The sequence below is a fragment of the Bombina bombina genome, chromosome 12 (assembly GCF_027579735.1).
Source record: "Bombina bombina isolate aBomBom1 chromosome 12, aBomBom1.pri, whole genome shotgun sequence".
NCBI classification, from domain to species: domain Eukaryota; kingdom Metazoa; phylum Chordata; class Amphibia; order Anura; family Bombinatoridae; genus Bombina; species Bombina bombina.
Genome location: NC_069510.1, coordinates 86,862,482 through 86,888,871, shown reverse-complemented (window position 1 = coordinate 86,888,871; position 26,390 = coordinate 86,862,482).

Sequence of the window (26,390 nt, the reverse complement as noted above, 5' to 3'; positions counted from 1 at the left end):
GTGGCCCGTCAAAGGACATTGTCTCTCTATCTAAATGTGTGATGGGGGATTTTATGCTTCCCCCCCTGGGAGTGCCCTGTGTGCATGTAACCTCAATAAAAAGCAGGCTGGGCATCCCAGTCCTGAGTTCTTGGTTGACCCTCAATCGCAGCGTTGACTCGTTTTTGTGGGCAGAAGCTGTGTACTACAGCTAAGGGGGATTATTCTACATTTGTGAGACTCATATAGAATACTATGGAAAGCAGCTTCTCCCCTCTTCAGCATTAGGGATCCAGGCTACTAAGCGGTCCATCTCTCAGCGAGACTAAGGGTAACCGTAACATTTGGCGGCAGCGGTGGGATTTTCCTGGATTTCCTAGGAGAGGCACAGAACGGATGGAGAGCGCTTACGAAAAATTGAAGCGTACAACCCTAAAGGATTTACTTGAAAGCAGAGGGGGGTACGCCAGCAACCGGTCGAGGAGAGAGCTGATCGCAGAATTGACCGAACTGGATCAGAGCTTCACAATGGCGGAAACACCGACCACGATTAGTGACGAAAAAAACAGGATTGTTCGGGAGAGGCTCTCAATGTACGGGCCGAACCCCTCCGTGGAATTGGTACAGCAGTTGATGGCGGAAGCGGACGAGGATATACGAGAGACTCGAGCCCACAAACTCAACCTAGCGAACGCACACCGCAATGCTGAAGCCCCGCAGGTAATCATCCCTGTCGAAAATGCTGGGAGGCCCAAGATACCCTATGCGGCATTTCGACCCTTCCTAGAGAGCGAGACAGGGATTGATGAATATTTGGCGGACTTCGAAAGGCAATGTGCCCTGCACCAGATTCCCAACAGAGAGTGGCCCACGATATTGTCTGGGAAACTATCCGGGCGAGCCCTGGAAGCCTTTCGTACTCTGGGTGCTGAGGAAGTGACACAGTATGAGCTAGTTAAGAGACACTGTTGCGACGGTACGCGGTAACTCCGGACACGTATCGCCGACAGTTTCGGGGCACGAAAAAGAAGCCTCACGTACCCACGAACTACCGAGCTCCAGCACGGGTCGAACCCAGAGAGGTTTACCGTGCACCCCCTTGTGCTGAATTCTGAGCCCCGGTGCCCAAAGGGCCCGCCCGACACTCAGGACCACCCAATAACAGCTCTGAGCGTCCCAGACCGACTTGCCACCGATGCAAGCAACCAGGGCATTTCATGGCTAGCTGCCCCCTTAATACGCACCAGACACCCAGGAATTACAATTACCCCTCTGGGTCATATCGTCCGGCCCGGGCCCTCTGTGTTAACCAAGAGGCCCCTATGGAGGAATATTTGGGGCCGCTTCACGAGGCGGACCCTGTATATGCTGCCTCAGATAACCGCCAGCACCATCGGCAGAAGGTATGGCTCGAGGGGCGATCTACCGAGGGATTGAGAGACACAGGGGCTACTATCACGCTGGTACAGAGTCATTTGGTGCCGGAGCACAAGCGATCCTGACAGACTGTGGCCGTTAGAGTGGCGGGGGGGATGTGTACAAAATTCCAACAGCTAAAGTGCATCTTGATTGGGGAGCAGGAAAGGGGGCTGTGAACGTTGGCATAATGGATAATTTACCTGCCGAAGTACTACTGGGCAACGATTTGGGCCCCATGACTTCTGCCTATGCTCCAGTATGCATCAACGAGGCGGACCCAGTGACTACACGGGCCCAAGCCCTGACGGAGCGAGAGCTCTCACCAGTGCGGGAGACACAGGTAAGACCTACCCCGACCTTGCCTGACACATTAGGCCCCATACCCTGGGACACCCCAGATGCTTTCGAGACAGAGTCTAAGACTGACCTGACCTTACAAAAGTCCCGGGAACGAGCAGAGACCGGAGGGGGCGGGGCAGATAATGAAACATTCTTATGGGAAAAAGGGAAACTATACCGCTGGACAGAGAAAAGGGGACAGCGTAGGCGACAGCTGGTAGTGCCCCACAAATACCATCAAGAAATCCTCAAGATAGGCCACAACATCCCCTTAGCAGGCCACCTAGCCGTAACCCGTACCCTACACCGCATTACTCACACGTTCTTTTGGCCAGGGGTACACGCTGACGTTAGAACTTACTGTAACACCTGCGATGTGTGTCAACGAGTAGGAAGGCGAGGCGATCACCCTAAAGCCCATCTAGTAAATATGCCCATTGTAGAGGAACCCTTCAGACGGGTTGCTATTGACCTAGTGGGACCACTGGCTACCCCTAGTCCCTCCGGTAAGCACTACATTCTTACCGTAGTGGACTACGCTACCAGGTACCCAGAGGCTGTCGCCCTATCCAACATACAAGCTGATACGGTAGCGAATGCACTAGTACAGGTGTTCTCCCGGGTAGGATTTCCAAAACAAATCCTATCCGACCGAGGCACCCAATTTACGGCTGAATTGACCCAACAACTCTGGCAGGTTTGCAAAATTAAGTCCCTCTTGAGCTCCCCATACCACCCCCAGACGAACGGGCTGTGTGAGAGGTTCAATGGGACCCTCAAGCAAATGCTCAAGACGTTCACTCAGGAATACCGAGACTGGGAACGCTTCCTGCCGCACCTCCTATTTGCTTATAGGGAGGTGCCCCAGGAAACGACAGGGTTCTCTCCCTTCGAGTTGCTCTACGGAAGAAAGGTACGGGGACCCCTAAACCTGATCCGGGAGCACTGGGAGGGAGAGATGGACACTGACGGTGTCCCCATTGTGCCATACATGCTGGAACTCAGGGACCGAATGGAGCAATTAGCCAAATCTGTACAGAAAGTATGGTACGATCGGGGGGCCCGAAAGAGAATCTTCACCATAGGACAAAAGGTGTTAGTACTTAAGCCGGTGAAGACAGACAAATTGCAGGCGTCCTGGCAGGGCCCCTACCAGATCGTAGAGAAAAGGGGAGACACCACTTATGTGATAGCTAGCTGCCACGACAACAATCTTAGAAAGACATTCCATGTAAACATGCTCAAGGAATATTTTGAGCGACCAGAGAACGTGACGGCCGTATGTTGTTCCCCTCAGGAAGACCCCGACAGTCTACCCATTCCAGATCTATTAGAAAAGAGTCTCCCCACAGGTATAGTGGCTCAGGTTCAGATAGGAGACCGACTTAGCCCCACTGAAAGGGAGCAGCTCAACCAACTCCTACAGTCCAAACACCTCACCTTCTCCCCGAAGCCAGGGTACACTACTTTAACCACCCACCAGGTAGATACTCCAGGACAAGCTCCCTTGCGCCAGGCTCCGTACCGAATCCCTGAAGCAGTTAGGACAGGAATGAAGAAGGAGATCGATGAGATGCTCCAACTCAGGGTAATTGAGCCCTGGGCCTCCCCAGTTGTCTTGGTGCCCAAGAAAGATGGGACCACCCGGTTCTGCGTAGACTATCGGAGGCTCAATGAAAAAACCGTGACGGACGCTTACCCTATGCCCAGGGTAGACGAGCTACTCGATCGTATAGCCAGGGGAAATTTCCTGACCACTATTGACCTCTGCAAAGGTTACTGGCAGATTCCCCTGGCCCCAGAGGCTATCCCCAAGTCGGCATTCGTCACCCCATTCGGCTTATATCAGTTTAGGGTAATGCCGTTTGGGATGAAGAATGCCCCAGCTACATTCCAGCGATTGGTGGATAGGCTCCTGGATGGCTTCCAGAGTTTTGCTTGCGCCTACCTGGACGACATAGCGATCCACAGTGAGTCCTGGGAGGACAACTTAGCTCACGTAGGAATGGTTCTGGATCAGATCCGGGCTGCTGGCCTGACTCTGAAGCCAGAAAAATGCCACTTTGGGATGGCCGAGGTACAGTATCTGGGTCACCAGGTGGGGTGTGGAAAGCAGCGACCAGAGCCGGCCAAGATAGAAGCTGTCACCAATTGGCCCACCCCCATCACTAAGACTCAGGTCCTAGCCTTCCTGGGCACGGCAGGGTACTATAGACGGTTCGTACCAGACTACAGCACACTTGCCAAACCCCTGACTGACTTGACCAAGAAGAACTTACCTCGACAGGTCCTGTGGTCTCCCCACTGTGAAACGGCTTTCCAGGCCCTCAAAAATGCTCTAATTTAACGCTCCTGTCTTGGCGGCCCCAGCCCTTAACAAACGTTTTATCGTCCATACAGATGCTTCCATGTTCGGGCTGGGAGCCGTCCTCAGCCAAGTAGGCGAAGATGGAGGGGAGCATCCAGTTGCCTACATCAGCCGGAAGCTCCTGCCCCGTGAAGTCAGCTATGCAGTAGTCGAAAAGGAGTGTTTGGCTTTGGTGTGAGCATTAAAGAAATTGACTCCCTATTTATATGGGCAGGAGTTCACTACCTTGAGACGTCTTCACCCAGCCGGGCAGAAGTCTTCATCCGATCCGGGCACAAGTGGTCCTCCAGCCGGACAGAAGTCTTTGCAAATTCTGACAGGGGGGGTTGCAAATTCTGACAAACCTGACGGGGCGGGGTTCCAAATTCTGACAGGGGGGGTTGCAAATTCTGACAGGGGGGGTTGCAAATTCTGACAGGGGGGGTTACAAATTCTGACAGGGGGGCTGCAAATTCTGACAGGGGGGGTTGCAAATTTTGACAGGGGGGGTTGCAAATTCAAACAGGGGGAGTTGCAAATTCGGACAGGGGGGGTTGCAAATTCTAACAGGGGGGGCTGCAAATTCGGACAGGGGGGGTTGCAAATTCGGACAGGGGGAGTTGCAAATCCAGACAAACCTGACAGGGGGGGTTTGCAAATTCGGACAAACCTGAAAGGGGGGGTTGCAAAATCGGACAAACCTGACAGGGGGGGTTTTGCAAATTCGGACAAACCTGACAGGGGGGGGGAGTTTGCAAATTCTAACAGACCTGACAGTGGGGAGAGTTTGCAAATTCTGACAGACCTGACAGTGGGGGGGTTGCAAATTCTGACAAACCTGACGGGGGGGTTACAAATTTTGACAAACCTGACAGGGGGGGTTGCAAATTCTGACAAACCTGACAGGGGGGTTTGCAAATTCTGACAAACCTGATAGGGGGGTTTGCAAATTCTGACAAACCTGACAGGGGGGTTTGCAAATTCTGACAAACCTGACAGGGAAGGGTTTGCAAATTCCGACAAACCTGACAGGGGGGGTTTGCAAATTCTGACAAACCTGACAGGGGGGGTTTGCAAATTCTGACAAACCTGACACTGGGGGTTTGCAAATTCTGACAGGGGGGGAGTTGCAAATTATGATGGTAGGGTTGCAAACCTGACGGGGGAGTTGCAAATTATGATGGAAGGGTTGCAAATTCTGACAGGGGGGGTTTGCAAATTCTGACAGGGGGGGTTGTAAATTCTGACGGGGGGTTGCAAATTCTGACAAACCTGACAGGGGGGATTGCAAATTCTAACAGGGGGGTTTGCAAATTCTGACGTGGGGGTTGCAAATTCTGACAAACCTGATGGGGCGGGGTTGCAAATTGACAGGGGGGGGTTTAAATTCTGACAGGGTGGTATTGCAAATTCTGACAAACCTGACAGGAAGGGTTGCAAATTTTGACAGGGGGGTTGCAAATTCTGACAAACCTGACGGGGGGGGGGTTGAAAATTCTGAGAAACGTGACAGGGGGTTGCAAATTCTGACAGGGGGGTTGCAAATTCTGACAAACCTTACCGGGGGGTTGCAAATTCTGACAAACCTGACTGGGCGGGGTTGCAAATTCTGACAAACCTGATAGGGGGTTTGCAAATTCTGACGGGGGGGTTTGCAAATTCTGACAGGGGGGGTTTGCAAATTCTGACAATGGGGGTTGCAAATTCTGACAAACCTGACGGGGGGTTGCAAATTCTGACAAACCTGACAGCGGGTTGCAAATTCTGACAGGGGGGGTTTGCAAAATCTGACAGGGGGGGTTTCAAATTCTGACAAACCTGACGGGGAGTTGCTGATTCTGACAAACCTGACTGGGCGGGGTTGCAAATTCTGACAGGGGGGGTTTGCAAATGCTGACAAAACTGACAGGGGGGTTTGCAAATTCTGACAGGGGGGGTTTGCAAATTCTGACAAACCTGACAGGGGCGGGGTTCTAAATTTTGACAGGGGGGGTTGCAAATTCTGAAAAACCTGACAAGGGGGGTTGCAAGTTCTGACAGGGAGGGTTGCAAATTCTGATGGGGGGTTACAAATTCTGTTAGGGGGGTTGCAAAATCTGACAGGGGGGGTTGCAAATTCTGACAGGGGGGGTTGCAAATTCTGACAAACCTGATGGGGGGGTTTGCAAATTCTGACAAACCTGACAGGGGGGGGTTGCAAATTCTGACAAACCTGACAGGGGGTTGCAAATTCAGACAAACCTGACAGGGGGGTTGCAAATTCTGACAAACCTGACAGGGGGGTTGCAAATTCTGACAAACCTGACAGGGGGGTTTGCAAATTCTGACAAACCTGACAAGGGGGGTTTGCAAATTCTGACAAACCTGACAGGGGGGTTTGCAAATTCTGACAAACCTGACAGGGGGGTTTGCAAATTCTGACAAACCTGACAGGGGGGTTTGCAAATTCTGACAAACCTGACAGGGGGATTTGCAAATTCTGACAAACCTGACACGGGGTTTTGCAAATTCTGACAAACCTGACAGGGGGGTTTGCAAATTCTGACAAACCTGACAGGGGGGTTTGCAAATTTTGACGGGGGTGGTTGCAAATTCTTACAGGGGGGGTTGCAAATTCTGACAAACCTGACTGGGCTGGGTTGCAAATTCTCACAGGGGGGGATTGCAAATTCTGACAAACCTGACAGGGGGGATTTGAAAATTCTGACAAACCTGACAATGGGGGTTTGCAAATTCTGACAGGGGGGATTTGGAAATTATGACAAACCTGACGGGGGAGTTGCAAATTATGATGGAAGGGTTGCAAATTCTGACAGGGGGGATTGCAAATTCTAACAGGGGGGTTTGCAAATTCTGATGGGGGGTTGCAAATTCTGACAAACCTGACAGGGAAGGGTTTGCAAATTCCGACAAACCTGACAGGGGGGGTTTGCAAATTCTGACAAACCTGACAGGGGGGTTTGCAAATTCTGACAAACCTGACACTGGGGGTTTGCAAATTCTGACAGGGGGGGGAGTTGCAAATTATGATGGTAGGGTTGCAAACCTGACGGGGGAGTTGCAAATTATGATGGAAGGGTTGCAAATTCTGACAGGGGGGGTTTGCAAATTCTGACAGGGGGGGTTGTAAATTCTGACAGGGGGGTTGCAAATTCTGACAAACCTGACAGGGGGGATTGCAAATTCTAACAGGGGGGTTTGCAAATTCTGACGTGGGGGTTGCAAATTCTGACAAACCTGATAGGGTGGGGCTGCAAATTGACAGGCGGGTTTTCAAATTCTGACAGGGTGGTATTGCAAATTCTGACAAACCTGACAGGAAGGGTTGCAAATTCTGACAGGGGGGTTGCAAATTCTGACAAACCTTACCGGGGAGTTGCAAATTCTGACAAACCTGACTGGGCGGGGTTGCAAATTCTGACAAACCTGATAGGGGGTTTGCAAATTCTGATGGGGGGGTTTGCAAATTCTGACAGGGGGGGTTTGCAAATTCTGACAATGGGGGTTGCAAATTCTGACAAACCTGACGGGGGGTTGTAAATTCTGACAAACCTGACAGGGGGTTGCAAATTCTGACAGGGGGGGTTTCAAATTCTGACAAACCTGACGGGGAGTTGCTGATTCTGACAAACCTGACTGGGCGGGGTTGCAAATTCTGACAGGGGGGTTTGCAAATTCTGACAAAACTGACAGGGGGGTTTGCAAATTCTGACAGGGGGGGTTGCAAATTCTGACAAACCTGACAAGGGCGGGGTTCTAAATTTTGACAGGGGGGGTTGCAAATTCTGACAAACCTGACAAGGGGGGTTGCAAGTTCTGACAGGGAGAGTTGCAAATTCTGATGGGGGGTTACAAATTCTGTTAGGGGGGGTTGCAAAATCTGACAGGGGGGGTTGCAAATTCTGACAGGGGGGGTTGCAAATTCTGATAAACCTGACAGGGGGGGTTTGCAAATTCTGATAAACCTGACAGGGGGGGTTTGCAAATTCTGACAAACCTGATGGGGGGGTTTGCAAATTCTGACAAACCTGACAGGGGGGGTTTGCAAATTCTGACAAACCTGACGGGGGGTTGCAAATTCTGACAAACCTGACAGGGGGGTTGCAAATTCTGACAAACCTGACAGGGGGGGTTGCAAATTCTGACAAACCTGACAGGGGGGTTTGCAAATTCTGACAAACCTGACAAGGGGGGTTTGCAAATTCTGACAAACCTGACGGGGGTTTGCAAATTCTGACAAACCTGACAGGGGGGTTTGCAAATTCTGACAAACCTGACAGGGGGTTTGCAAATTTTGACGGGGGTGGTTGCAAATTCTGACAGGGGGGTTGCAAATTCTGACAGGGGGGGTTGCAAATTCTGACAGGGGGGGGGTTGCAAATTCTGACAGGGTAGGGTTTGCAAATTCTGACAGGGGGGTTTGCAAATTCTGAAAGGGGGGTTGCAAATTCTGACAGGGGGGGTTGCAAATTCTGAAAGGGGGGGTTGCAAATTCTGAAAGGGGGGGTTTGCAAATTCTGACGGGGAGTTTGCAAATTCTGACAAATTCTGATAGGGGGGTTGCAAACTCTGACGGGGGGGTTGACTAATTCTGACAGGGGGGTTTACAAATTCGGACAGGGGGGGTTGACAAATTCTGATAGAGGGGTTTGCAAATTCGACAAACATGACGGGTGGTTGCAAATTCGGACAAACCTGACGGGGGGTTGCAAATTCGGACAATTCTGACAGGGGGGGTTGCAAATTCTGACAGGGGGGTTGCAAATTCTGACAGGTGGTTTGCAAATTCTGATGGGGGGGTTGCAAATTCTGACAGGGGGTTTGCAAATTCTGATGGGGGGGTTGCAAATTCTGACAGGGGGGGTTTGCAAATTCTGACAGGGGGAGTTTGCAAATTCTGACAAATGCTGATAGGGGGGTTGCAAACTCTGACGGGGGGGTTGACAAATTCTGACAGGGGGGTTTACAAATTCGGACAGGGGGGGGGTTGACAAATTCTGATAGAGGGTTTGTAAATTCTGACAGAGGGGGTTGCAAATTCTGACAGAGGGGTTTGCAAATTCTGACAGGGGGGTTGCAAATTCTGACGGGGGGTTGCAAATTCTGACACGGGGGTTGCAAATTCTGACAGGGGGGGTTGCAAATTCTGACAGGGGGGGTTGCAAATTCTGACAGGGGGGTTGCAAAGTCTGACAGGGGGGGTTGCAAATTCTGACGGGGGGTTTTGCAAATTCTGACAGGGTGGGGTTTGCAAATTCTGACAGGGGGGTTTGCAAATTCTGAAAGGGGGGTTGCAAATTCTGACAGGGGGGTTGCAAATTCTGACAGGGGGGGTTGCAAATTCTGACAGGGGGGGTTGCAAATTCTAATGGGGGGTTTGCAAATTCTTTTTTTTTTTTTTTATAGTAATTTTCTTTTATTAGGGATAATTCACACGATATGACAGAAAAATAAAAAAATAAGTAAACAGATCTCAAATAAAATATGCCACACAGGGCAGGATGACAGGTTTGATCAAAATACAAATATGTGTACATTAGGAAAAAAAACAAAAAAAAAAAAAAACAGTTAATGTCATACACATAATATTAACAAACATTGACCATCTATATTATTGAGTAAATAGGCTAAACTCAATAGCATATGTCTTTCGGTCGTCTTTAAGTAATAACAAGCTTGTAATTTGCAAAAAAGAAAAATAACTAGACAGAGAATCATAACTCATATAATGTGAACTGAATCAAACAAAATGACCATTAGGGCATAATTGAGATTTATAATACATAAATATCATCTTGGCTTCATAAACTTAAGCCATAAATATCCAGAGAAAAAGAAAAAAAAAAAAAAAATAGAATAAATAAATAACTTAACAATCTAGAGTTCATCATTTTAGCTTGAAGAATCTCTAACAAAAAAAAAAAAAAAAAAAAAAAAAAAAAAAAAAAAGTTAATTCCTCCTCTCCCCCTCTCCTCCGCCCCCCCCCCCCCCGTTCAGCTAGACCTGAAACTATCATAGTAAATGATCATTACCTTGGTTCATGGTGCTCCTATTCCCTGTAGCAGGAGATCCACGAAGCCGGAAAATCATCATACAATACAAATTCTGCAAAACTATCTGAGCTTAAAAATGGGAACAAGATACGTTTTTGGATGTACAGAGTATAAGACTTAATTACGGGTAACCAATCCAGAATAAACTTTTTTATTTTTTTTTCTTTAGAAGATTTAAGGTGAAAAGATTCAAAAATTATTTGATTCTGTATTTCTTGCATAACCATAGCAAAGGAGGGTACATGTTTCGATTTCCAGTTTTTTGTGATAAGATGTCTAATTGACATAATAATGGATACTAAGGTTTTTAATCTCAGAGGAGAATCGGTAACATGAATATTTAGAAAGATAATATTTTCTGAGTTAAATGAGACTTCGGTGGCATAGTGTACTTTTAACCAGAAGGAGAGTTTGTTCCACAATTGTTTTAATTTCGGACAATAGTAGAACATGTGTAAAAGATCTGCCCTGGGATATGCACAACGGGGGCATTTAGCAGATTGTGAGATATACATTTTTGCCAACCTAACCGGTGTTATATATGACCTATTTATAATTTTAAAGTGAGACTCTTTCCAGCTGGATGGAATTCGGCATTTGTTTACTAAAATGCAACTAGCCTTTAATTCTCCGTCTTCCAAGTTTGGACAATCCAGTGTCCATGAAGCATAAGTATCGTTAAGGCTGAGTAGGTTCTGTTTATTAAGCATAATGTCATACATGAGGGAAATTGAAGATGATCCCGTTTTGAATTTCAGGATACATTTTTTAATATCGGACCATGCTAGACCTCGACTCGGCTCCCAATTATGTTTATTAAGGTAATGTCTTATCTGAAAATAAGCAAACATATCCTGTCTGGAAAGGTCGAATTGCGTAACAAGAGATTCAAATGAACGTATATAACCATCCTCATGAAAAATTTGATATAAATTAATGAGTCCTTTATCTGCCCATTTCTTAAAGGCTGCCTGGGAATATCCTGGGGGAAAATCAATCGTCCCAATTATTGGGAGAAATTCTGAGAAAGAGTAATCAACACCAATAATTGAACAAAATTTCTGCCAGGCTTTAATAATGTTATTTATAGTTATCAATCCCTTAATATTATAGGGTAACTCTTTTGGTGGATAATGCAAGCTAGCTTTAACAGAAAAGGGAGTTACCATGTAATTTTCCATTAGCGAACATGAAAAAATATTTGTGTCAGCTAACCAGTCTATAGCGATTTTGGCTAAGCAGGCAATATTATAATATTGTATATTTGGCAACGCGAGTCCCGCAGAATCAAGTGAATTCATTAGTTTTTTAAGTGCAATACGAGGTTTCTTATTTTTCCAAATAAATCTGGAAAAAACAGAATATAATTTAGATTGGTCTGTCGCAGGAATCAGTAAAGGTAAGTTCTGTATTGGATATAATAACCGAGGAAATATAATTGTCTTGATAAGGCTGACACGAGCTGATACCGAAATAGGTAAAGAGGTCCAATTTTCTAGGTCGGTTTGAATTTTCTTTATCAAAGGGGGAAAGTTTAACTTATACCAACAATTAGGATTGGCATGAATATAAATGCCTAAATATTTGAGTGTTTCCGATGTTTGGAACGGGAAGTTGAACTTAGCACGGCTATCCTTTTTAATCCACATTAGTTCACTTTTTTTTGAGTTGATTTTGTAACCTGAGAATGAACTAAAAGAACTAAGACTATTTAAGACAGCAGGAATTTCTTGGGCAGGATCTCCTATGAATATCAATAGATCATCTGCATAGATTAGGAGTTTTAAAACTTGCGAGCCAAATCTAATACCGTCAATAATGTCTCTTAGCCAGATTGCTAACGGTTCAAGAGCTATATTAAAGAGAAATGGCGACAGGGGGCAGCCTTGCCTGGTACCTCTACCTAATGTCAACGCAGGAGAAACCTTAGAGTTAACTAATAGATATGAGATTGGATTTTTATAAATATTATGTATAAATCGAGTAAATTGATTTCTAAAGCCGAATTGTTCGAGTGCTCTAAATAGGTGATTCCATGTGATTGCGTCAAACGCTTTTTCAGCGTCGAGACTAATTAAGGCTTTGTCTTGTTTCGCTTGTTTAGGTTGTGTTTGATCAGTATTATACATATAATCTATACATGTTAAAACTTTGCGGATACTTTTTGAGGAATTCCTGGAACTCATGAAGCCTGTTTGGTCGGGATGGATTATTTTATCGAAAGAAATCGAGAGCCTGGAAGCTATAATTGAAGTTAAGATTTTGTAGTCTGTATTAAGAACAGATATAGGTCTGTAAGACGCAGGGTCTTCCGGGTCTTTATCTTTTTTGAGGATTAGGGAAATATTTGCAGCAGTGAAATTTTTTGAAATTGGTTGATCATTAGTGAAATAGTTATTAAAAAGTTTTTCCAGGGTCTCTACTATTTCCTCCGATAAGATTTTGAAGAATTCAGCTGGGATACCATCGGGACCTGCTGCCTTATTTAATTTAGTCTTGGTTATAGCTTTTCTAATTTCCTCTTGGGTTATGGGGGCATTTAATATTGCTATATCTGTATCTAACATTTTCGGAGGATTAATCCTGGACCAAAACCTTTCTTCTTGGATTGTATCTGGTTCTGTTCCAGTATATAATTGCTGATAGTAGGTATGAAAAAAGTTAACAATTTCATGGGGGTCCGAGTATCTTTGGCTCCCTGCCCTTATGGCCATGATATAATTTTTCTTTTTCCTATTTCTGGTTAATTTAGCTAGGGATTTAGCGGAACAGCCATGAAAGCCTTTAAATAAAAGATTATTTCTTATTTCTTCCTCTTGAATTTTTTGCTTTATTACAATATCCCTTTCCTGTCTAGCTTCTATATATTTTTTCCAATTTTGATCGTTGCGCAAATTGTTATACCTTTCATAGGCAGTCTTGATTCGATTAGCTAAGAGGGTCTCTTGTGCGGCCGATTTCTTTTTTATGATACTCAAGTAGGCCTTTATCTCTCCTCTTATGACTGCTTTAGCAGTTTCCCAGAAAATCTCTATTTTGTTAATATAGGTTATGTTATTTTCACAATATTCTCTCCAGGTTTGTCTCAGCCACATCGTAAATCTAGGATTATTATACAAGTATTTGGGAAAATAAAACGTGAAATTATTGCTCTTATGCTGGCTCAGAGAGGGGAACAGGATCGAGATACTAGCATGGTCCGATATGACAATATCATGTATCTGGGGGGATAGCCTAAATATAGATAGAGATTCTGATATTAAAATATAATCGATTCTCGAGAATGTCTTGTGTGTTTTGGATTCACAAGTGAATTTCCGAGAGTCGGGATTTTTAATTCTCCAGATATCGACAAGTTTCATCTTATTGCAAAAGGATCTAAAATATTTAGCTTGCCGATCATATTCTTGTTTGTTTCTAGTATCAAATCTATCAAGTTCAGGAGATAGAGACATATTAAAATCGCCCCCGACTATAACATTTTGGTTAATATAGGGAAATAGTTTAGACTGGATTAATTTCCAAAATTTAGGTGAAAATTTGTTAGGAGCATATATGTTGCATAAAAATACTCTGGCCTCATGAATTTGAATTTGTACTAAGAGAAATCTGGCTTCTGAATCCCTTTCTATGTTCAAGATCTTATATGTCAGGTTTTTATTAATTAAAATTGCAACTCCATTTTTTCTGGAGGCGCAGGGGGTAGCTATGACTTCCCCTACCCATTTAGACTGCAGCTTGGATATTTCGGAATCTTTAAGGTGGGTTTCTTGTAGGAAAGCAATAGAGGGGTTTAATTTCCCTATTCTTTGAATAACTGTTTTACGTTTTATTGGTGAGGTTATTCCTCCTACATTCCAGGAGAGGAGCTTAAATTCCTCAACTGGATTAAATCCTATTGGGGTAATTATCTAAGAAAGAGATATTTGAGTTCAAACATATATATATCAGCACCTGATGACTATAGGATGGGGGGGAGGAGAGGAAGAGAGAGAGAAAAGAAGAAAAAAAAAAAAAAAAAAAAAAAAAAAAAAAAAAAAAAAACACATGAAGGACCCAGACAAAACAAAACAAGTAACATACAGAACTTAAAATTTACATTAGGAGCCATCTGATAAATATTTCTGCGCTTCTTCTACAGAGCCAAGAGATATCCTATTTCCTTCCTTCAATATTATAATCCTAGCAGGATAAACCATCCGTGCATTTTCTCCTTTATTAATCAATTGAGTGCAGAAGGGGGCCATACTTTTTCTCTTGAGAGCAGTTTCATTAGAGAAATCCTGAAATAACAGGATCTTTTTACTTGCTATAGTGAATGTTTCTATTTTCTTAAATAGTTTGAGAATTTGGAGTTTGTCCTGAAATCTAAGAGTTTTAAAGATACAAATTCTATTTCTGGGTGTGCCATCTTGATTGACCCTTCTAGGGCCTATTCGATGAGCTCTTTCTATTGAAAGGGGGAGAAGATGGGGAGGGAACCCTAAAGCTTGTGGGAGGACCGTTGAGGAAAAATACAACAGGTCCTCATATTCTGGGGTATCGGGTAAGCCGACAATTCTGATATTATTGCGCCTGGAGCGATCTTCCAGATCCTCCAGGCGGTTTTGTAGGTTACAGATTTTGTCACCTTGTTTTTGTAATGTATTTTCTTGTGTGTTTACCAAATCTTCAAGGTCTGAAATTCTGGTTTCAGCCTCAGTGATTCTAGAGGCAAACTGTTTGACCTCTGAGGAGATTACCTCCAGCCTAGATGTAATATTTGATAGATCTTTTTTGATAACATCAAATTGGGGTATAAACAGTTGACTTAGCTGAGTTATCAATGATTGTGTATCAGAGAGGATTGTCTGGGTTTCTAAGGAGGAGTCTGAACTGACCTCCATTTGTTTACTTTTTTTTTCCTTAGTTTTGGCAGGCATTATAGGTGAATTGTGTTTCACCTGGGTGACAAATTTTTCCATTAAGTAGAGATAGCTATCCAGTTATCTAATCTTATATGTGATTCTTGGTGTTATTGTGCCTAAAAATAACAGAAAAACGTGTAATACCCTGTATAGGGGGAGTGATGTCAGAAAGTATTTAAGAGACAAAAAAAAAAAAAAAAAGATATAGTTGTATATCTAAACAACACAAAGAAAAGAAAAGGAATTAAGTGCACATGCTTTTTTTTTTTTTTTTTTTTTTTAAAGTGGAGTGTTTTTAAAGCCTGCTAGAGTTAAATAAAGTCATACAACGGGGGAACAACAAATTTTTCTAGGTCTCCTCAGTATCTACTTGGCTATCAGGTCTAGGCTTTATATTAGCAATGGGAGAAAATGCAAATAATATGGGTGACAGAGTAGTAATATTGCTTGTACTATAACAGATATAAATATTTTCAGGTTCGGAGCCTCAATATATCTGGAACCTCAGATAGAGCTATCTAAAGCACATGATAACAGATCAACAGCATGTCTATTAACAATATATTAGTTATCCTTATAGACCGTAGAATGGGTCATAGAGAAAAAAAAAAACAGGAAGAACAGATGAACAAATACCACAGAATACAGGCCCAGACAGCAGCTGCTAGGATCTGACACTCTCAATTTCAATCTTAATATGTTATTAGTTTCTAGGCCAAGATTACTATATATCTCAAATAAGAACAGTGCAATTAGTTTAACATCTATACATAACTTCTATTGCAATAAGATCATTTTCTGTAAAAGCAATATGATTATAAACATGATTTTTATATAACTTTTTGACTTAAAATATTTGAGAAAGAAAAACATGCAATAAAAGTCTTAGGGGGTAATGTCCTAATGCACAGGGAGAATGTGAACTACAGTCAGTTCAGTTTATACTGGGAATTTCCTGGAAGCAAAGCGTAAAAAAGAAAAAAAAAAAGAAAAAAGAATGGCCAGGGTGGCTCAAATACTTGCGTAGCCCAGAATAGTTCAGGAACACCTTCTTTTGTGGTAAGGGTAAATAATATCTCACTGGAAATATCGTATGAGAAGAGCTGGATGAAACTTATGCACAGCTAGCCAATTGAAGAGTAATGTTACCACTGTCTCGTGGTAAAGTAAAGAGAGCCGGACCAGGCCAGCAGATTGTAGCTTTCCTTATCGGGATGTCTCCCTGCCCGGCGCCTTTCTTTGATCCGTCCACTGCTCTGAGCGGGGAAAGGCTTTCCAGACTTGAGGTGGACAGCTGGTAGCAGGGATTTCTTTTTATGCACAGCTAGCCGATAAAGAGCAATAAAGTTGCCACTGCCTTGTAGTAAAGTAAGGAGAGCCGGACCAGGCCGGTAGATTGTAGCTTTTTCCTTACTTGAAGAAGACAGCAGGTAGCAGGGATTTCTTAACGGTTCGTCTGCGTCTCCTACATATTATGCGCACTGCCTGACGCCGTCTCTCGGCCTTTCTCCTCTCCTTCGAGGGAGCCGAACAGTAGAGTGACTCCCGCTCTGTATTGACAGCTCGTGGGTTTTCAACGTGGCCAGCTGCGTAGGCAGTGTATACGGCACCTGTGACTCTCTAGTAATCCTACGGCTATTATTGCGTTGCCGGACAGAATTGGAACTGTAGTCTCTTTTTCTGTAGAGAGCACTTTTCTTTAATACTTTAACGATTAGGCTCACTTCAGTGTGGCGTCTGTCTGGTGACTCCCGACGCAGTGGGACCTTCGTCGGAGTATCTCCGGTGGACCTGAAGGGCTCCAACACACAAGCTGTGACCGTGGCGAATCGGCCTAACGCCACTCTGGGACTTCTGTGCCAATGAGCCAGATCCCGGCTCAGTATCCGCTCGGAAATTGGTCCTCTTTCCCGGCTAGGATAGCGGCACTGCGGCTTGATAGAAACGCTTAGCTAACGAGTCGGGCTCCAGCCTGCCTGACTCTCTAAGCTCCGCCCCGGAAGTCCGGGTTTGCAAATTCTGACAGGGGGGTTTGCAAATTCTGACAGGGGGAGTTTGCAAATTCTGACAGGGGGGTTTGCAAATTCTGACAGGGGGGGGTTGCAAATTCTGACGGGGGGTTTGCAAATTCTGACAGGGGGGTTGCAAATTCTGACAGGGGGGGTTTGCAAATTCGACAAACATGACGGGTGGTTGCAAATTCGGACAAACCTGACGGGGGGTTGCAAATTCGGACAATTCTGACAGGGGGGGTTGCAAATTCTGACTTGGGGGTTGCAAATTCTGACAGGGGGGTTTGCAAATTCTGACTGGGGGGTTGCAAATTCTGACAGGGGGGGTTTGCAAATTCTGACAGGGGGAGTTTGCAAATTCTGACAGGGGGGGTTTGCAAATTCTGACGGGGGGTTTGCAAATTCGACAAACGTGACGGGGTGGTTGCAAATTCTGACAGGGGGTTGCAAATTCTTTTTAACTTAAATTCAATAGAGAATTGAATACAAGGATACTATGTTAGCACTCCTAAGACTCTGTGAACAAATTAGAACGGAGAACTTGATAAATCACTTGAGTTTAAAACATATTAATCTTTATTAGAACATAATTAAAATAATGGGTATGGTTAAAACTAAAATGTTAGCAGAAAAATAGTGATGATTTACATCTAATTATTATTGGGTTGGTGCTGGTAGTTGGATTAATATAGGCTCAAATTGAGTATAAATACTAATTCCTTGTTGGTGGCAGGGTATTAGAACTTATAGGTCAAAAGAGGACACTAAAGTAACGCTCTATATATTAATTCAAAATTATATCTAGGTTACATTAGGGATATTGTCACTCTCACCTAAATAATGTTAGTTCTAATATAGCCAGCCTGAGAAGGGTTAGGCGGGTGTCTGTTGTGAGGTGGCCAACCAGGAGTTCCAGGAGCCTGGCCAGCCTAGGAGGGTTTTCCCGGTCATAGACCATCTCTTTTCTTAACACGTTTAGAACAAAAAAAAAAAAGCAAACAAAAAGCTTCCAGAGATTGTGGTTGCTTTGAGGGAGTAGGGGTTTAACGACATCCAAGAAAGCTGCCGCTCCAGTCCGACGCTGGCTGAAAACGCCACCGGAAGTTACAGGGGGAAGGCAATAGGTGTGAAGCCACAGAGGGTGCGAGCCGAAAATGCGGCCGGTTCCGCCGCAGAGAGAACAACTGAAAAAAGGTAATCAGCTGCACTAGCGGTGCGATAAGTATATAAAAAAACAGAATTTATTGAAATGCTTTAAAAACAAGGTACAGGCAGGCTAAGCAGACTGAACATCCTAACATGCTTCGTGCCCAACATGGCATTTAATCATAGGACTAATGTTCATGGTATGGCCCCTTCCTTTTAAAGGAGCCATACCCAATAGCAGGCTGAGTACAAAGTTAAAAAAACAGTACACCAAAACCAATACACTAAGGGTAAGAGAAGGAAGGAGTGAGGGAAAGGAAACATTGAATATTAGACTACACCAGTACAGCATCCATTACTCAATATTGTATATAAAACCATAATTATATTTACATCAATTGATTGAAAAGCATAATATGCCCAATGAAATAAATAATTGCATGAACTAGGTTGATACAGTTTAAGATCAGTAGCACATTAGTCAGGATACAAATAGAAGTGTATTCAGACAATTAATAAAATGTGTGTTAATGCAAGTATTACCTGGGGTAAGTATATGTATAGCGGAGGGCTCTTTAGCAATCTAAAAGAGAACCAATTGTTTTAAACACACTTGGATAAATTTCATTATTCATTGATGATGCGGGGTTAGTAATTCTAAGTGGATTGTCCTGCTGCAAATATAAAAAAATGATTTAAAAAAAAAGAAAAAAACAATATGTTAGATGCTTAGAAAACCCATTCCTTCAGGAAACAAATCATCAAAAGGGTTTAAAACCCCAGACCATGACGTAGACCCCAAATGTTATACTATGGATACTGAACATAAATGAAATAGAGTAGGTCAAATAGATGCTACATAACCAGTATGGTCATCAATAACAAAAACACTTTTGGAGAAAATGAATAGATGAATAAACCAAATAAGGTAAGCCTCTTAGTCAAAGTAGTATGACATGTCCCACTCCCTATTCAAACCCAAAGGAGTGATAGTTTTAAGTTTGTGTATCCAGTACAACTCGCGTTTCTGTAGTATTTTACACTTGTTCCCCCCCCCTCTAATTGGGGAGTCTACTTTGTCTATCACTGTAACTGTGATCAGGGCTTCGTGAGTAAAATGTACCTCGTTAAAATGTCTCGCTACAGCAGAGTCTTTATTATAATTCTTGGTATCATTCATGTGCTCCCTGACCCTGGACCTGAGTTCCCTCGTCGTTTGTCCGACGTATTGAAGGGAACATATACTACATTCTAGTATGTAGACAATGAATTCAGTTCTGCAATTGGCATAAAAATTAACCACAACATTTTCCCTGGTCACAAAGCTTAAAAAACTGTTACTCTGTCTAATTACTCCACAAGTAATGCAGAACCTTGCTCCACACCTAAAGGTGCCTTTTTTCCGAAGCCAATTACCAGCTTTTTCTTTTTTGCTAGTAATCATACTAGGGGCCAACTTCGTTGCTAGGGTGGGTGGTTTCTTAGTAATGAATCTGCAGGATTCGGAAACATTGCACAGGAGTTCATCTCCTTTCAGAATATGAAGATTCCTCTTCAAAATTTTACAGATATCATAAAATTGTTTGGAATATTCCGTGGAGAAAACCACGGAGTCCTTGTTAAAGTTACTCCTGCCCCTTTTGTTACCTATGACTTCTGATTGCTTTTTAGTTCTAATACTATAAAAAGATCTCTGGAGTTCTTTGTCAGAGTAAACCCTTATTTTAAGTCTGTTAGTAAGTTCAACTGACTGAGTATGAAAGTTACTGTCAGAGTTAGTGTTCCTCCTCATGCGAATATATTGTGCTCTAGGAATAGAGCGAATAAGGTGAGGGGGATGGCAAGATTTACCATGTAGTATAGTATTGCCCGCAGTGGGCTTTCGAAAGGTGTCAGTAAGTATGATACCTGTCTCAATATCACCAATTAATATTAGATCCAAAAAACACGCTTTGTGTGAATCAATTTGACCAGTGAATCTGAGATTTAACTCATTATCATTGAGGTAATTTAAAAAATTATGAAAATCTAGCGGGTCCTGTACTATGAAGATCAAATCATCAATAAATCTCATGTATTTAATGATTGAGTATGCAAAAGGGTTTGAGGTGGTATATAAATACATGTCTTCCCACCAGGCGACAAATAAGTTGGCAAACGAGGGGGCAAACTTTGCCCCCATCGCCGTGCCGCATACCTGCAAAAAATAAGTACCATCAAACATAAAGAAATTATGTTTGAATAAGAACTCCACAATCTCACAAAAATAAATGATAAATTCAACAGAGTATTGGGTGGTGGTACTTAAAGCATATTGTAATGCTTTAATGCCCAAGGTATGTGGAATATTTGAGTATAATGCCGTAGCATCAACGACCACCCATCTATAATCTTTACACCACCTAGTGCCCTCAAGATAGCTAATGAGGTGTGTGGAATCTCTCAAATAGCTGTTGAGATTTTGAACAAGGGGCTGTAAAACCAAATCCACCCATTCAGACAGTGGCTCAAACATTGAGCCAATCCCCGAAATGATGGGTCTCCCCGGGGGACAGTTAATGTCTTTATGTGTTTTAGGAACATGATGAAATATGGGGGTGAATTGGATGTGTAGGAATCAACGATTCTGCTTGTTCCTCAGAAAAGTTGTTTAATGCAATACCTTGTTCAATTAGATGAAGAAGCTTAGATTTAAATATGTCAGTAGGATTACTCTCTAGCTTCCTATATGTCTTATCGTCAGCCAGCTGACGTTTGGCTTCATTAATGTAGTAGTCCTTATCAAGGACCACCACATTACCACCCTTATCTGATGCCCTAATTACTATGTTGTCATTCGATTGTAGTTTATCGAAGGCTATTCTTTCTACTTTAGTAAGATTGGAATGTACTGTGCATTGTTTGGTTGTGGTTTAACCCTTGCAGCACGGTATCCATGACAACTCCACCCTTCAAGTTTGGCAGACCCAGCTAGATCCTTAACAGGTCGGCCTGGGGCTTTCCGACAGTGGACCTCCACTTCTTGGATGAAGGAGAAGGTTATCCCATCTCCCCTGCGCTTGAGGCACCCTGGGGGGTTTCTGCTGGCATTTATCCCCTGTGCCATCCGATGCAAAGTACCAAACAAATTTGCCAAGGCCGGCTCTCAAGCAGTTGCTCTCCCACAAGTTCCAGTGTCTTTAAGTTCCATGACCATACTGCCGCTCTCTGTGACACTCTGCTGAGTACCGGCTGACCCACCCACAAACAAAGCCAGTGCCAGTTTCCCAGCTGTTTTCCCACCCCAGACCGGAGGGTAAGGTTGCTCCTTGGTGGGGCAGGCAAAGCTTGGGTGCCCAAACATGTGGCACCAACTGCATAAGCTTGTATCCTCTTTGCCCAATGCAACACCTGCTCCCGGTGAGAAATCCTCCTGGGCACAAAAAGGGTAGAGATTATGCGCAGCTATTGGGGAGAGAGACAGGCTGTCTCTCCTCCTGGGAAGGGGATCTGCTGCTGGGGAGGGAGGCTGACTACCTCCGCTCCCTAAGAAACTGTGCTGCCACTGGGGAAAGAGACCGGCTGTCTCTGCACCCTGTATGGGGTTCTGCCGCTTGGGAGAGAGACCAACTGTCTCCTCTCCCAGAATGGGATTCTGTCGCTGGGGAGAGATATCGATACCCATCTCTCCCTGCAAGGACTTCTGTGTAAGGGTAGGGAGGACTACTACCTCCGCTCCCAAAGGATGGATCTGCCGCTGGGGAGAGAGACCGACTGTCTCCTCTTCCTGCCCCTGGCTCTGCCGCTTGGGAGAGAGACCGACTGCCTCCTCTCCCGGGAAGGGGTTCTGCTGGTGGGGAGAGTTATCAACATCCGTCCCTCCCTGCAAGGGGTTCTGCTTATGGGAAGGGAGGATGACTACCTCTGCTACCAGGGGATGGCTCTGCCGCTGGGGAGAGAGACCGATGGTCTCCTCTCCCTGCTCCTGGCTCTGCCGCTGGGGAGGGAGACTGGCTGTCTCTGCTCCCAGGAAGGGGTTATGCTGCTGGGGAGAGTTAGCGACATCCGTCTCTCCCTGCAAGGGGTTCTGCTTATGAGGAGGGAGGATGACTACCTCTGCTCCCAGGGGATGGCTCTGCTGCTGGGGAGAGAGACAAACTGTCTCCTCTCCCTGCTCCTGGCTCTGCAGCTGCGGAGGGAGACCGACTGTCTCCTCTCCCGGGAAGGGGTTCGGCTGCTGGGGTGAGTTATCGACATCCCTCTCTCCCTGCAAGGGGTTCTGCTTACGGGGAGGGAGGATGACTACCTGGCTCTGCTGCTGGGGAGAGGGACCGACTGCCTCATCTCCTGGCTCCTGGCTCTGCCGCTGGGGAGAGAGACCGACTGTCTCCTCTCCCAGGAAGGGGTTCTGCTAACAGGGAGGGAGGATGACTACCTCCACTCCCAGGGGATGGCTCTGCCACTGGGGAGAGAAACCGACTGTCTCCTCTCCCGGCTCCTGGCTCTGCCGCTGGGGAGAGAGACCGACTGTCTCCTCTTCGAGGAAGGGTTTCTGTTTACGGGGAGGGAGAACGACTACCTCAGCTCCCAGGGGATGGCTCTGCCGCTGGGGAGAGACTGTCTGTCTCCTCTCCCGGCTCCTGGCTCTGCCACTGGTGAGAGAGACCGGCTGTCTCCTCTCCTGGGCAGGGGTTCTGCTGTTGGAGAGTTATTGACATCTGTCTCTCCCTGCAAGGGGTTTTGCTTACGGGGAGGGAGGATGACCACCTCCGCTCCCAGGGGATGGCTCTGCCGCTGGTTAGAGAGACTGTCTCCTCTCCCTGCTCCTGGCTCTGCCACTGGGGAGAGAGACTGACTGTCTCCTCTCCCTGGAAGGGGTTCTGCTGCTGGGGAGAGTTATCGACATCTGTCTCTCCCTGCAAGGGGTTCTGCTTACGAGGAGGGAGGATGACTACCTCTTCTCCCAGGGGATGGCTCTGCCGCTGGGGAGAGAGACCAACTGTCTCCTCTCCCTGCTCCTGGCTCTGCTGCTGGGGAGAGAGACTGACTGTCTCCTCTCCCGGGAAGGGGTTCTGCTGCTGGGGAGAGTTATCAACATCCCTCTCTCCCTGCAAGGGGTTCTGCTTATGGGGAGGGAGGATGACCACTTGGCTCTGCACTGGGGAGAGGGACTGACTGTCTCATCTCCGGGCTCCTGGCTCTGCCGCTGGGGAGAGAGACCGACTGTCTCCTCTCCCAGGAATTGGTTCTGCTAACGGGGAGGGAGGATGACTACCTCTGCTCCCAGGGGATGGCTCTTCCGCTGGGGAGAGAATCCGACTGTCTCCTCTCCCGGCTCCTGGCTCTGTCGCTGGGGAGAGAGACCGACTGTCTCCTCTTCGAGGAAGGGTTTCTGTTTACGGGGAGGGAGGACGACTACCTCTACTCTGAGGGGATGGCTCTGCTGCTGGAGAGAGACTGTCTGTCTCCTCTCCCGGCTCCTGGCTCTGCCGCTGGGGAGAGAGACCGGCTGTCTCCTCTCCTGGGCAGGGGTTCTGCTGTTGGAGAGTTATTGACATCTGTCTCTCCCTGCAAGGGGTTTTGCTTATGGGGAGGGAGGATGACCACCTCCGCTCCCAGGGGATGGCTCTGCCGCTGGTTAGAGAGACTGTCTCCTCTCCCTGCTCCTGGCTCTGCCACTGGGGAGAGAGACTGACTGTCTCCTCTCCCGGGAAGGGGTTCTGCTGCTGGGGAGAGTTATCGACATCTGTCTCTCCCTGCAAGGGGTTCTGCTTACGAGGAGGGAGGATGACTACCTCTTCTCCCAGGGGATGGCTCTGCCGCTGGGGAGAGAGACCAACTGTCTCCTCTCCCTGCTCCTGGCTCTGCTGCTGGGGAGAGAGACTGACTGTCTCCTCTCCCGGGAAGGGGTTCTGCTGCTGGGGAGAGTTATCGACATCCCTCTCTCCCTGCAAGGGGTTCTGCTTATGGGGAGGGAGGATGACTACTTGGCTCTGCACTGGGGAGAGGGACTGACTGTCTCATCTCCGGGCTCCTGGCTCTGCCGCTGGGGAGAGAGAACGACTGTCTCCTCTCCCAGGAAGGGGTTCTGCTAACGGGGAGGGAGGATAACTACCTCTGCTCCCAGGGGATGGCTCTTCCACTGGGGAGAGAATCCGACTGTCTCCTCTCCCGGCTCCTGGCTCTGTCGCTGGGGAGAGAGACCGACTGTCTCCTCTTCGAGGAAGGGTTTCTGTTTACAGGGAGGGAGGACGACTACCTCTGCTCTGAGGGGATGGCTCTGCCGCTGGAGAGAGACTGTCTGTGATTCGTTACTGGGTACCAGAGTTACAGTCCATTGAAATTATGGGGTTAGGGGTGTCCAAAACCCCCAGTTCCCAAAGGAGCCCCTCTGATAATTCCCCCAACTCTTGTTCTCCCTACGGTCTGCCAAGCCCCAAAAGAGAGGGGTTCTGGGGCAAAGGGCTGCTGGAGCGACCAGGGGTAAAGTTAGTGGGTGTCCTGCTGTCCTGTGGCCGACCGGGAGTTCCAGGAGCCCAGCCAGCCTGAGAAGGGTTAGACGGGTGTCCATTGTGAGGCGGCTGACCGGGAGTTCCAGGAGCCCAGCCAGCCTAGGAGGGTTTTCCCGGTCATAGACCAGCTCTTCTCTTAACACATTTAGAACAAAAAACAAGCAAACAAAAAGCTTCCAGAGATTGTGGTTGCTCTGAGGAGCTCAAAACCACTGAGAAACAACAGGGGTGAGGCTGTAGGGGTTTAACCCTTGCAGCCCGGTATCCGTGACAAGCGCTTTGTATGCAAGGGTGAGAATTTTGAATTTAATTCTGCTGTGAATGGGGAGCAAATGAAGATGCTTGCAGAGGGGTGTAGCAGTATTTGCTACCTGTCAGAATTTGCTTCCTTCTCAGAATTTGCTACCTGTCAGAATATGCTACCTGTCAGAATTTGCTACCTTGTCAGAATTTGCTACCCATCAGAATTTGCTACCTGTCTAAATGTGCTACCTTGTCAGAATTTGCAACCTGTCAGAATTTGCTACCTGTCAGAATTTGTTACCCATCAGAATTTGCTACCTGTCAGAATGTGCTACCTGTCAAAATGTGAAACTTGACAGAATTTGCAACCTGTCAGAATTTGCTACCATCAGAATGTGCTACCTGTCAGAATTTGCAGCCTGTTGAATTTGCTACCTGTCAGAATTTGCAACCTGTTGAATTTGCTACCTGTCAGAATTTGCTACCTCTAAGAATTTGCAACCTGTCAGAATTTGCTACCATCAGAATTTTCTACCTGTCCGAATTTGCAACCTGTCAGAATGTGCTACCTGTAAGAATTTGCTACCCATCATAATTTCCTACTTGTCAGAATTTGCTACCTTGTCAGAATTTGCAACCTGTCAAATGCTGCTACCATCAGAATTTGCTACGTCAGAATTTTTTACCTGCCAGAATTTCTTACCTTGTCAGAATATGCATAATAGATGATTTTTTCATATCATATTATATTTAAATTTTTAATATTGATTTTTAAATATTTTAGTTTTTAAACATCATGTTTCTATGCAAATATTAATGACAGTTTGTCGGAATGTTATGTACTTGAATTTGTTTTATAGAAATCCCTTGATATACTATATGGAATTTATCCATGTATTTATTTATTTATTTATTTTGTGTGTCAATGTATATTTTTAAATGCTTTTTATGTAATCACTGTGACAGACCCTTCTGTCAGGACTGAAAGTGTTAACTTTATTTTCTAACCACAAGTGGCTGGCTCCAGCTACAATCTAATTAATGCTTAGCATTCTATTGTTTGATCACCTCCAGAGAGAAAGTGATAAGAAGAGTCAAGAGTGTCTTGTGGTTGAAGTGTTTAAGTAATATAATCCTATTGTATCATGTCAAGGGCGCTTCTCCCTTTTATCTAATGTACAACATTCTTTCAACCCCCATCTGAGGGGGGGGGGGTCAAAAACCTGTATAAATCTGTGTGCTGCCTTCAAATAAAGTTGTCATTCTGTTTTAAACCTGAAACTGGCTGGGTTGTGAATTGCTGATTGTCTATGCAGGACATTGTTCATCTGGGGTTAACCCTTGGTACACAGTTGGTACCGTAACATTGGTGGCAAGCGACGGAATGAACCTTATCGCCCAGAAGAGCAACTACACAAGCCAGTAACCTCAGGAAGAGGGGGATTATTACAAT